At 32.2% G+C, this 13,283-nt stretch overlaps 1 protein-coding gene across 2 annotated transcripts in view; it reads right to left on the reverse strand.

The window, feature by feature from the left end:
• LOC126736083 (oocyte zinc finger protein XlCOF6-like) overlaps positions 1-13,283 on the reverse strand; it is a 66,034-nt gene that overhangs the window by 22,370 nt on the left and 30,381 nt on the right. The window contains exon 7 of one of the 2 annotated variants that reach the window (XR_007660604.1): positions 1,996-11,931. The exons of the other annotated variant lie outside the window; for it this stretch is intronic. The gene's annotated coding sequence lies outside the window, so the exon portion shown is untranslated. Of the gene's footprint in view, positions 1-1,995; positions 11,932-13,283 lie in introns of those variants that run through there. 2 annotated transcript variants of the gene reach the window in all.

A 13,283-nucleotide genomic window follows, 5' to 3' on the forward strand; every position in this document is an offset into this window, starting at 1 on the left:
GGAACTGCCAAACTTGCTCGATCTAAAGGTAACGGTGGTAACTCAACAATCAATGGTTTTCCATGTGGCCGTTTGCACACTACGCATCTGGATATGACACATCGAAAATCCAATATTTTTTTCCTAAGAATTTGAGTTCTAATGAAAACTTCGTATGCTCGAATCAAAAAAAATCCGGACTAAACGTTGCTTAGGAGGCTAAGCGCTAAGCACTCTTTTCTCATCACAAAACTGCAGGAAAGCACTCGTTAATAGATCAATTTAAATGCCAAGGTCTCGGTAGTCGTAAATTCTTCAGCACGTAACTCGCCACTTTTCTTACCATCTGAATTCATGATATTATAATAAAACAGGAGTATCCAACCAAGCATCCATATTGTATTCTGATAATTCGAAAAGTAGGCTAATAAATTTCGTGATCAATTGCGTGATTAAAAGAGGTTAAAAACATAACAGCCACGCGACGTTATTCAATCGTTATTAAATCAAAGATAAATAAAATAAAAAAAAAAGATAAATCAATATTGTTTGTAGGGGCGGCAGACACAATGACCGTTATTAGCGTGAGGTAGGAGCGTTATTAAAATTACTACTTTTCCAAACGGATGCATTGGATATAAGTACGTTTTCTATGGAATTAATTGAAGTCTTCTCTGCTCTTTTTAACCTGCGTTTGAAGCTCTCACTCGGGCCAGATTCCACTATTTATATTAAAACATTGTTGCAGTACTTTGTCTCATCTTGTCTACGTTTATTTAATATGTCTTTGAAACTTGATATTTTCCCCTTATATTGGAAAAATCATTCAGGCTTATTTCATTTTTTTATCAGGCATTTTTTTATATTATTTGAAAGTTTTTCGGTGAATTAAATGTAATAAGAATGCGGTGCAATATATGAATGATCCGAACCAGATTGCAAAATGGTCAGATTTATAAGCTTTTGTTGTATATCTTAAAGTGCGCTGGTGCCTCCAGACATTCTAAGAGGTAATAATATTATTAGTCATTCCCATCTAATATTAGCAATGTAATTCTGAATATGTCATCAGATACGAGGGACTTGGGTGTCTTGTCAAAGAAATCATTCTCTGCAACTCAGAAATCGTTCAGATGCAACTTTAATAAAACTATTTATGGTTTGTAGAGTCCAATTTCCAGAATGCAAAGTTCTTTTAATGTAATGTGCGACGACTGTAATGCCTATGTAACTTTTAGCACTTTTAAGAACAAATGCATGCATCTTTGATTATATTGTGTATGTTGTATACTTGATAATGGAATATTTTTGTTACGAGTATAATATAAGAAAGTTACGCTATTAAAAAAAAATAGAACCGAACTAGAAACACGTGCTATAAACGTAATTCAATTTCTCGTCTTAAAAAACAGACTTAACTCAAACTCAACTCCAGAAACTTTCTTATTTAAAACATACATTGTTGTTAACAAAGCTAAGAATGAATAAAATATGTGTGTATAAAATCGATATAAACCTACACATTAAATATATAAAATCAAAAGACTAAAGATGTAGTATATGCTATGTGTAATATATACTAAGTAAAATCTGTAACGTTGCCTTTGCAGTTAGCTTAAGACATCTTAGCCTTTCTAATATGAACTGGTAGGTGGTATAGTTTTTCGCCTTATGCAAAGGAGTCTTTGACCTTTTTAGTTGTTGTCAATGTTAGAATGAGAGAAGTTGATATAAATCGCATTATTAAAAAATCTACTATGTTGATCTATATCCCGTTTTAGGAGTATTTAACTAAAAATTCTCACAAAAATTGTATAAAATGAATACTGTGACCTAAAGTTACTGCGTACCTATTTATTGGACGATACCATACTTACATTATGTCACCTCAACAAACCTACCATGTTTAAACAAATTTGTTCTACTTTCTGTCCACACTGTAGACTACTATTATTCATTATGTATAAAATTAAATTTCTTAATGTTCTTCTTTCTTTAGGTAAATAAATACTAAGATTAATTTGTAAATAATATTTTATTATATACTTAATGTAAAAAGTTATTAAAACCCTTATAATTACTTAAAATACAGTTATATACAATTTACAAAATAAATTACATTTTGAAGTAACAAAATAAATATTTATAACAATGACTATTTTTATTACGTATCAGAGTATAGGTAAAATCCTGGCAAAAAAGTGTAGAAAAAGAGATAAAAAACACTATAAAATGTAATGATAAAACGACACAGTACGCCGAGCGACAGTGTGAATGAATCCAATAATTGTGATCATTTAATTTCTTTAAGCGGACCTGGACATGTAATTTTTTCCCCTATTCATTTCCTACACTTTTACCTTTTTTTGTATTAAATAAAGTTTTTGCACGTGGAACTTATCGTCGTCTTCCACACAGAGTGTCGTAACTAACAAATATTTAAAAAAATTAGTTTCGCCACCCCCAAGCTTACTTCGACTTGCCGTTTGTTCTCACAAAGTGCCGTAACTTCACTGGCGAAAACTCGGCTATAGCAAACAAAACAAATGGCATCTGACAAAATTTCGTTTTTGAATCACACAAACACACGTAACTTAATTTACGACCATTTGTAAGAAATGCTTCTTAAAGCATTTTTTACAAATGGTACTTTTTTACAAAAGTATAAAATCCCACAAAGTGTCGTATATGCAGTTAGGTCCGTTTGTGTGAAATATTTTCGTTGTCGCTTTCGAGAAGTTAAACTGACGGTTTACGTGGTGGTTTGTTATTGTTTTTGAACATAACCTATAAAACACTGTATCGTACCGTTAGTAGTTTCCACTGTTAATAACCAAAAGTTGATAACTTAGTTATGGAATATAATAATATACATAAAAATGTAAGAATTATGGATTTTTAAGTTCAGTTTAACTTAATTTGTCTGCATACTTTCGCTTTTATAGACAAATTACTTCAGGCTTCATTTATATTTTTTTTTTTAGATTTAAACCTTGCAGTATGGATGCTTTAGTTTTATGGAAAGATGGAACAAAAAATGTTGTTCGAAAAAGTGAACTGTGTTTAGTAGATGGTGATAGAATTATAGTAGGATCAAGAGTAAAATGCGTTTCAAACGTAAATGGTACTTTGGAGAGGTAATTGATGTTGAAAAAGATATCTTATTAAGTGACTCAGACAAAAAAGTGACAACCGAACATCATTCCCACTGCACGGAAATTTCTTCTGATGACGATCTTCCACTTAGCCTACTCCGAGAACGTTTAGTTCAAACAAATAATCCCACGTTGATAGAAGCCAATGAAGAAGTGGTCGAAAACAGAACCTCTAACCTGCCCGATATTTACGAAGGGATCTTGTCGTCTCCACCTTCCCCATATTATGACTCAGACGCCGACCCACCTTTTGGACAATGTGAAGTGCGTAGATGTAGAGATGAAGTTTTTAGCTCCTGCGAAATTTGTGAAAAACTTGTGTGCTGGACTCATTTTATGGCAGATGTAAAGCATTGTTGTCGTACACAAAAATGGATACACGTCACTGCCGAAGATGAAGGCACAAACCAGGGTGAATTAATAAATGACCCCATTATTACTTCCACTATTGAAAAGCCTGAAAACTACACAGTTGACGGTGGTGAGAAAGAAAATGTCGAAACAAAAAAACAGAAACGGCTCAATCAATATCATGAAGCCAAGAAACTGTGAAACTTAGGACAGAAATTTAAAAATCCTGTGACTAAAAAAAATTATTCCAGCCAGAAGGCTTAAAAATCGATGCAATTGCGAGTCTTGTAGAAAAAGTAGCAAGCTTTGCAGTGAAGTAAGTGATGAACATCGAGAAGTGATATTCAGTCAGTATTATGCCTTGGGCGATACTACAAGGCAACGAGAGTGTTTGATCCGCCACATTGAAAACATGGAAACAGCCAGGAAAACTAGCAAGAAGGAACACTCTCAAAGAAATTGCACTTTACGTTACTATCTGACAGTAGAAGGGCAAAGAAAGATTGTTTGCAAGAAACTATTTTTAAGAACGTTTGATACATCAGACCGGACTTCTAGAACTGCATTAGGAAAACTTAGTGGATCGGGCATTCTTGAAAAAGATAAACGAGGCGGAAGGCATAGTTAGGCAAAAATTAAAGAAGAACATAAAGTAAAAGAGAAAATTTCGCAACATATTGATAGGTTTCCTAAAGTTGAGTCACATTATTGTAGATCTTCAAGTTCCAGAATGTACCTTCATCCTGATTTATCTCTTCCAAAAATGTATGCCATGTTCCTCCAGGAATTAGAACAGACAACATCAGAATCAAAGCCCAGTTTTTCTACATACCGGAGGGTTTTTGTAACAAAAAACCTTTCATTTTTTCACCCAAAGAAGGATATGTGTTCTTTGTGCGTAACGTGCAAGCAAGGAGATGATGAAATAAAAAGAAAATTAAAAGACAGATATGAAAAACACACTCTAGAGGAGGTGAAAGTAAGAGAACTGAAAGAAGAATCCAAAGTTGAATCGTACAAGGATAAATCTATTTTATGTGCGGTTTTTGATTTGCAACAGGTGAACTATTTGCCAATGAGTCGTGAAAGCGCAATTTTTTATAAAAGTCGTCTGTCCAATTTTAATTTTACGTTCTATAACATAGCTAAAGAGTGTCTATGTCTTCCTTGGAACGAGTCAATCAGTAAAAGGGGGACCTCAGAAATATCTAGTTGTGTCTTTAGGAGCATCGAATATTATGCAGCACAAGGTATAACATCTGTAGTTCTATATTCGGATGGATGTTTTGGTCAGAATAAAAACTCGATTATGGCCGCAATGATGTTGTATTCAGCTCAGAAATTTAGGGAAATCGAAACCATATCTCTACGTTTTTTCGAAACCAATCATGGACAAAACGAGGGAGATTCAGCGCAATAAGTACAGCTCTTTCTCAAGTTGGTGATATTTTTGTTCCTAGCCAACTTCATCCTATATTCGAACTTGCCAGACGAAAAAATCCCTACAAAGTCATGCCAAGGGTTGGAAAGACTTTCTAGATTTTAAGGGTGTCTCAAAATTATTACGAATTTTGACAGTCCGTATCAGTCATTAGGGAAAAAAAAATAATTGGACCGATGTTATGGAGCTAAGGGTGGACAAAAAAGAACCTAGGAACCTAGGAACCTACCTAAATATAGCCACTTTGACTCAAGGTATAACTTTATAGAATTAAAGCGATTGGAGACAAAAGTAGGTGATATTAAAGTTGGTAATTTCAACAGTGCTCCACCAAAGATAATAAAGAAAAAATACGATGATCTTACTTCGCTATGTAAAGGGGATACTCCTGTTATATAAGGCTTCCCGGATTCCAAAACTTTTACTACAATCTGCCTCACGAAAATTAGTTTGTATTTGAAATACTGAATTTTCTTTTTTTTCTTCTGTTTATTTCGTAGTTTTAGTTTTTCTGGTTTATAATCAAGCTATTTAGTTAAAATACATCATATTATTATGTCAAAGAGTTTTATTGTCAACTGTCCTATCTGGAAAAAGGCGAAAAAAAATCAGACAAACTGACGCAAGTGGTAATTTTTCGAAAAATCTGGGAAACTAAAGACTTTTTCCACAACTTTTGTACGAAATAACCTTACTCGTAAAACATACTTTTACATGTATCAAAATGAAAACTTCACTCTAGATAATTTTTCAGTATGTCTGGAAAACATTACACCTATTTTCGTTTTTTCACTCTACTGTAAAATTTACAAAATGACACTTACGACACTCTGTGTGGAAGGCGACGTTATGATGAATATGGAAATTATGATTTTCAATATAATGTTAAATTATACAGGATGGTCCAGTTTAAACATCATTAATTTTAATACGTGATAGAGAATTTAAAAAGAAATAGACTTTCATTATAATTTTTTTTTCAGAAATGTTTAATAACAAAGACACAGGGTGTTAAAGCTAAGAATAATTAATTGTTTATTCATCATAACTTTTAAACTACCAGCTCAATTTTAATTAAATTTCGCATGCAGGTTATTGTAGTGAATTATCGATTACTGATGAAGCCAATTTTTAAAAAAATTGCCACTGGCATAACATACGGAGGGACTTGGTCCTTTTTTGTCTCAAATCTGCGAGGTGATAAAAGTTTTTTTTTGTCAGCTGTCAGATTCTCCATATAATTTGAAAAAAAAAGTTACTCTTGCAAAATTATGATTTAAGGCACTGTTTTTAAAATATCTTAGTTTAATTGTACAGAAACGCCAGTTAAAATGCTTCAAAAATTAAAAAAAAAAGAAAATTAGGCTTGAATCTTAAATTAAATTTGTCAAATAAAATGGTGACTTAAGGTTGTTAATATAAACAGATAGATTTGGCAAACCTGCCTTCCTATATTTTACTCGGTAATTGTACTACATTTAAAAATTCACAGAATAGAGGGACACAAAGTCAATGGTCTCAAAAGAGTAAGTACTACATTTAAGTTAACTGTCATGTGTCATGTATCTTTGTCTTTTTAATGTCATGTCAGTTGTTAGTGCTGCTTTTGCCTTTTTTTTAAATTTTGTCCGTTAATTATTAAAGTTTTGCTCTCTCTATGTAAATTATAAAATGTAATAAAATTTCTTTAGTCTTGTGTTTTCTTGTGTAACAATGGTTATGGGCCCAGGATACGCTGGCTAATTTGGAGTACATAAAAGAAATTGAGGATGCCCATGAAATGATAACCAAGTTGGAAAGTATATTTAGTAAAAAAGGTACTTGTTCAAAGTTTTATTTACTAAAAGAGCTAATTAATATGAAATATGTTTGTGCTAATGACATTCAAGACCATTTTTCGGCATGTGATAGAGTTTTTCAAGAGATTAAAAATCTGGGTGGCAATTTTGATGAGTCAGATATGTCATGTTTCCTTCTACTAACCATGCCCAGTGAATTTGAAAATGTGGTGACTGCCATTAGGACCCTTTCTGAGGCTGACCTTAAACTGGAGTTCGTAAAGAGCAGATTATTGGAATTCTGCATAAACAGAGGCTGAAATAGGACCAGTACAATCATACAAGGCCATCATCATTTGGAGCCACTCAAAAGCAACCCATAAAGTGTTTTAAATGTGGCAAGTTAGGTCATGTAAAAAGTGTTTGTGGTGTGAAATGTTTTACATGTCACAAGTATGGTCATAAATCTAATCAGTGTTCGCAGAAAAATAAAATGGAGGCCAAGAGTGCTGATCGAAGGGCCAACTATGCTATTGGCAGTAGGGAGGTAGTCGAGGGGTTGGCTGAAGGGACTCGGAGCTGCGAGCAAGGGCAGAATGTGGCTTTTTATGCTGGCGGGGATGGACAACAGATGAAAATGATTTGGTATGCTGATTCGGGTGCCACTCATCACTATACAAACGACGAGGCAGTGTTGGTGAGAAAGAAGATCTTTCCTGAACCAAAAGAAATTCAGCTGGCTGAAGAAGGCAAGGTGATGAAAACTACATGTACAGGTGACATCGAAATGATTAGTATAATAGGAAGTAGGCAGGTAAATGTAACTTTAAAAAATGTATTATGTGTGCCTGGTTTGAGGGTTAATTTATTATCTGTTTCTACAATCGAAAAGGCTGGTTTTGATATATTGTTTTCAAACTGTAAAATGGTCATTAAACAGGGGATTAATGTATTTGCAGAGGGTATTAGAGTGGGTAGTTTATACAAAATATTTTTTGAATATTCTGAGGGCTTTGGAGCCAATTTGTCAATTAATAATGACATGGAACTTTGGCATAAAGGATATGGTCATTTAAATTATAATTCCTTGTTAAGGTTAGATAGCATGAATCTAGTAAATGGTTTAAAAATATCAAATAGGGTTGGACAGAACAAAATATGTGAAGTATGTGTTAAAAGTAAACAGAAATGTTTTCCTTATCATTCAAAATCTACAAGGTCAACTAGAAAATTAGAAATGATGCATACGGATGTGTGTGGACCTTTAACACCTACTTCTTATAATGGCAATAAATATTTTGTCACATTCGTAGATGATTATTCTAGATTTTTGATGGTATATGTTATTGAGCATAAAAGTGAAGTAGTAGAATGTTTCAAAGATTATGTGGCAAAAGTAACATCGACTTTTTGTGATAAAAAGATTTCTACGATAAAGTGTGATAATGGGGGAGAGTATTGCTCCAAAATATTGTTAGATTTCTGTTCAAACAAGGAAATTGTTTATACCCCTCCTTATACTCCACAACTAAACGGTGTTGCGGAGAGGATAAATCAGACGTTAATGAACAAGGCTAGGTCAATGATCATGCAAGCATCAATGAGTAAAATTTTCTGGGAAGATGCTGTGTTGATGGCAGCATATATTATTAATAGAACTCAGTCATATCTGGAAAAGCAAAAAAACTCCTTATGAATTGTGGTTAGGTAAGAAGCCAAATGTTTTAAACATGAGGGTTTTTGGGTGTACTGCTTACTCGAGAGTGCCAGATAGTTTAAGAACTAAATTAGATGAAAAAGGTCTAAAGTGTAGATTTATTGGGTATACTGAGACAGGGTATAAATTGTGGCAAGAAGATGAGAATAAAGTTGTATTTAGTAGAAATGTAATATTTGATGAGAATAATTTTAAATAGGAAACTTCAAATGTGTTAGATGATCTTTTTGAACAGGAAAATGTTTTTGAAGAAGAAAATATACAGGTAGGTGAAAAACAGATAATACGACAGACTGATAAAGGTAATACTGAAGTTAAAATAGACAACCATGAGCACGAAGTTAAAGACAAAGTCGATGTCCAGTCTTTAGGCGATACTGAGGTAAGTTTGAGGCCAACAAGAGAAAGACGTTTACCTAAGAGACTTGATGATTATGATGTGGAAATTAGTTGTTTGGCATTACTAAGTGAATATTCAGATACCCCACAATCTTATACTGAGGCAAAAGAAAGTGGAAATTGGGATATGTGGAAAAATGCTATAGATGAAGAATTGAAAGCTGATCAGGAAGTTATCAGCAATAGGTGGGTATTTAAGGTCAAGGAAAATTCTGTGGGTAAACATATTTACAAAGCCAGATTAGTGGCAAGAGGGTTTGAACAAAGCTTTGGTGAGTATCCACAAATTCATGCCCCAGTTGCAAGACTGTCATCATTAAGAATTTTATTATCCATTTGCAATCACTATAACTTGTTTTTAGAGCTATATGATGTGAAAAATGCTTTCTTAAATAGTCATCTTAATGATAAAGTTTTTATGAAAATACCAGAGGGTTTAGAAAGTTCAAAAAAGTTTAAAAATAAAGTTTGTTTGTTAAAAAAAGGCAATATATGGACTTAAACAAGCACCAAAAGCTTGGAATGATAGGTTTAATGAGTTTATGGTGAGTTTAAAGTTTACACGTTCTAAGTCAGACTATTGCTTATATTCTTTTGTGTCACAGAAAGTGCGTTGTTACTTGTTACTTTATGTTGATGATATTCTCATAACATGTAGTTATAAAACTTTTTTTAATAACCTAACATTAAAATTGACTGAAAACTTTAAAGTTAGAAGGTCGAGTGACAATTATAACTTTTTGGGTATTAGAATAACTAGAAATGTGAGTAAACAAATAATAACTTTAGATCAGGTTACAGCTATTGATAATTTAGTCCAAAAGTTACTGTAAGGCATTTAAGACCCCTATTGAAAGTTGAGATTTTGTTATTCTGATAAGCTACGAAGATTCGGATTTTGCCAATGATTCAGTAGATAGAAAGTCTGTTAGCAGATATTGTTTTAAGCTTTTTGATAATTTAATATCTTGGACTTCGAAAAAACAAGGTTTAGTGACTTTATCCAGCACAGAATCCGAATTTGTAGCTGTTTGTGTCGCGTCGTGTGCTTTTTGTTTTATTTAAGAAATTTGTTGCAAGGTTTAGACATTGATTTAGAATTACCTATTACTTTGTTTGCAGATAATCAGAGCACAATAAAGTTGCTTCAGAATTTTGAAAATAATAGACGATGTAAACATATTGATGTTAAAATGCACTTTGTTTTAGATTTTATTAATCAAGGTGTTATTAACATTGTGTACATATCTTCAACTGGCTGATGTATTTACAAAGGCATTAGGAAGTGAAAAGTTTAATCAGTTCTTAGAAATGTTAAATCTTGGGTGTTAGATAATAAATGTTTTGAGTTTTACGTTCATTAAGGCATACATTTAAAATAAGTTTATTTTTGTTTACTAAGTCAGGTTTGAGGGAGGGTGTTAATATAAACAGATAGATTTGGCAAACCTGCCTTCCTATATTTTACTCGGTAATTGTACTACATTTAAGTTAACTGTCATGTGTCATGTATCTTTGTCTTTTTAATGTCATGTCAGCTGTTAGTGCTGCTTTTGTCTTTTTTTTTATTTTGTCCGTTAATTATTAAAGTTTTGCTCTCTCTATGTAAGTTATAAAATTTAATAAAACTTCTTCTTTAGTCTTGTGTTTTCTTGTGTAACAAAGGTAACTTTTGATCATCTTTTATATTCAACTTTTTTACAAACCCAAGTCAGTTTTCCTTTTTTTTATAACATTTTAGCAGGTATTTCTGAACAATTAAAATTATTAGTAAATCACCTCGCAGATTTGAGACAAAAAAGGACCAAGTCCCTCCGTATGTTACGCCACTGGCAATTTTTTTAAAAATTGACTTCATCACTAATTGACAATTCACTACAATAACCTGCAATGCAAAATTTAATTCAAATTGAGCTGGTAGCTTAAAAGTTATGATAAATAAACAAATAATTATTCTTAACTTTAACACCCTGTATCTTTGTTATTAAAAATTTCTGAGAAATATTCTATAATGAAAGTCTATTTCGTTTTCAATTATCTATCACATATTAAAATTATTGACGTTTGAACTGGACCACCCTGTATATCCATATCTAATTTGTTTTTGATCCTTCAAGAAAATTGTTGAAATAATAAAGATAAATGTTTAAGAAAAACCAAACGCAAACGTCGCAGTTTATATATGTATTAGCGAGATAGCTCACTATGTTATTGAAAGACCGAAAATGTTGAATCGGCAAAATGTTATATGTAGTGAAGATTAAATTTAGGAGCCCGTGTTTTTGCAGTTAGTCTTTGTATAACCTTTTACTGTAACGTTTCGTATATTAATAAATGTTTTTACAAATTAAATCGTGTACGTGATTATTAAATTCACCTGCTCACAACGACCAAATCGCAACAAAAATATTATTTGAAAAATTCTTAATTCTTTTTAAGTTCTATGTCTTAACCGTCTTAAAAGAAAAACTCCAAAAAAACTCCTACAGGGTGCGCCAACAAGGCGTACGAAAAAGATAGCTTCTAAAGTATACGACATAGAGCAAAAAGTTCTTTAACCGGCATCTTATAACTATTTTCCTGTGGTATAAATTTCTATATAAGTCATTTCTCTATAAGTCTATTCTCTAATAAGTCAGTAGTTTAATTTTTTTTTTAATTTTGTATGTTGAATCTGTAGTTGGTTTCAGGTTTTTTAAACGTTTTCTTTATATGTAATCATTTTGTGAAATAATATACAGAGCTTCAATCTAAAAAAAATTCATATTTTATGATAACTTTTTTGTGACTCATCCTGTATATGCAAAAGTCTTTATAGTTTATAGATTTTGGCAAACCTACAACTTCGCTATAGAACTTTTTGCTCTAAGTCGTATAGTTTAGACGCTATCTTTGATGTACGCCTTGTTCACGCACCCTGTATAGTTAAAGAAATTAATTTAAAACTATAAATATTATATTATGTAACATAAATACTGAAGTTTATGTGTATGAGATGTTATGTAAGGAGTTTCAAATTAACAATAATCATGATTGCAATGTTGTGTTTCACAATTTCAGACACACTAACTTAGACATAAAGTTGCTATTTTGATTGCCTCAAGAAGTACCCTAAAAACGAAAAATACATCATTTATACAAGCGTTAAAAAATCTTCGTAGATATTTAAAATAAAGTTTTTAAAATAAAAGGATTTTTTAAAATTTTCAAACGACAATGTAATAAGTTAAAATGAAAATCCTGCAGTCTCCATTCACTTATTTATTAAGCCTGATTAATTTTTTTTAAATTTCCGACACAGCGGTGTCCATCATCAGGAGATACTAAAAGGAAATGGTTCTGAACAAAGAAACAAAAAGACAAATAGACACAGAAATAAAAACTTAAAATTAATATAAGGCACGCTTACAAAAGTTTAAAATTGGTATCGGTTATACGCCCCACTTACAAAAAACTTTTGCAAGTGTGCATTATATTAACTTTAAGTTTATTTTTTCTGTGTCTATTTGAAGGTTTCTTTGTTCAGAACTATTTCATTTTAGTATTCCCTGATAATGGACATCGCTGTGTCCGAAAAATGTCGGGAATTTTTAAAAACTGAATCATGTTTAACAAATAAGTGGAGGGAGACTGCAGGATTTTCATTTTACTTTAATCTACGAAACCACTGCAAGTATGGACTATTTCTTGACACGACAATGTAATAATTATTAAATTATGCAACTTTGCCCTAATTTAACCGACCTTGTATCTCTTACAGTTTTTGATCCCAATGGTCACCCTTGTATTTTTGTCACTCTGTACATACACACTTATTTTTTAGGCTGTAGGCCATCCTCAGGGCTATGACTCTACAAAAAACTTCAACAGTGCTTAAAATTATTAAAATTAGAATTCTAGATTATTTTTTTACAGAATACATAAGGTTCCACAAATGTCAAAATGACAAAGTGCTGAGTGGATAGGAAATAAGACCCGATTAGTGCGGTCACTTTAATTAATCATTATGATGACATTTCACATTTTTCTTTATTTACGGTTTATTCAAAAAAATTAAAAGTATTATGATCGAAAGTCCACGTGCTTAGGCAAGTATTATAAAGATAAAATAGAGAAGACTTGCACACGTCTAATAAAAGTTATGGCAGAGTTTTGATTTTATACATTGGAATGGTAAATAGGTTTCCATCTTTTTTGCCTTCATTGCCGGTTGTTAAGTTTTTAAACCCAGAAGCAAGAGGCAAGTCGTGCTTCGAGAATAATACTTTTCCCATATTTCTGTACCATTCCCATTCTTTTTCAATTTTCCAATGCATAGTAGCATAGAAAACTTAGAAGTAGATAGTAAAATAAGGGCCTAAAATTTCGAATTGACGATAACGGGGGGCGGAGGAGCTTCCTCTGCCTCACACCGAAGCAAACAACAATCAAAAAGATCAAAATATAGGTATTTTGTATCTGTT

This window comes from Anthonomus grandis, chromosome 5 (assembly GCF_022605725.1).
Source record: "Anthonomus grandis grandis chromosome 5, icAntGran1.3, whole genome shotgun sequence".
Lineage (NCBI taxonomy): Eukaryota > Metazoa > Arthropoda > Insecta > Coleoptera > Curculionidae > Anthonomus > Anthonomus grandis.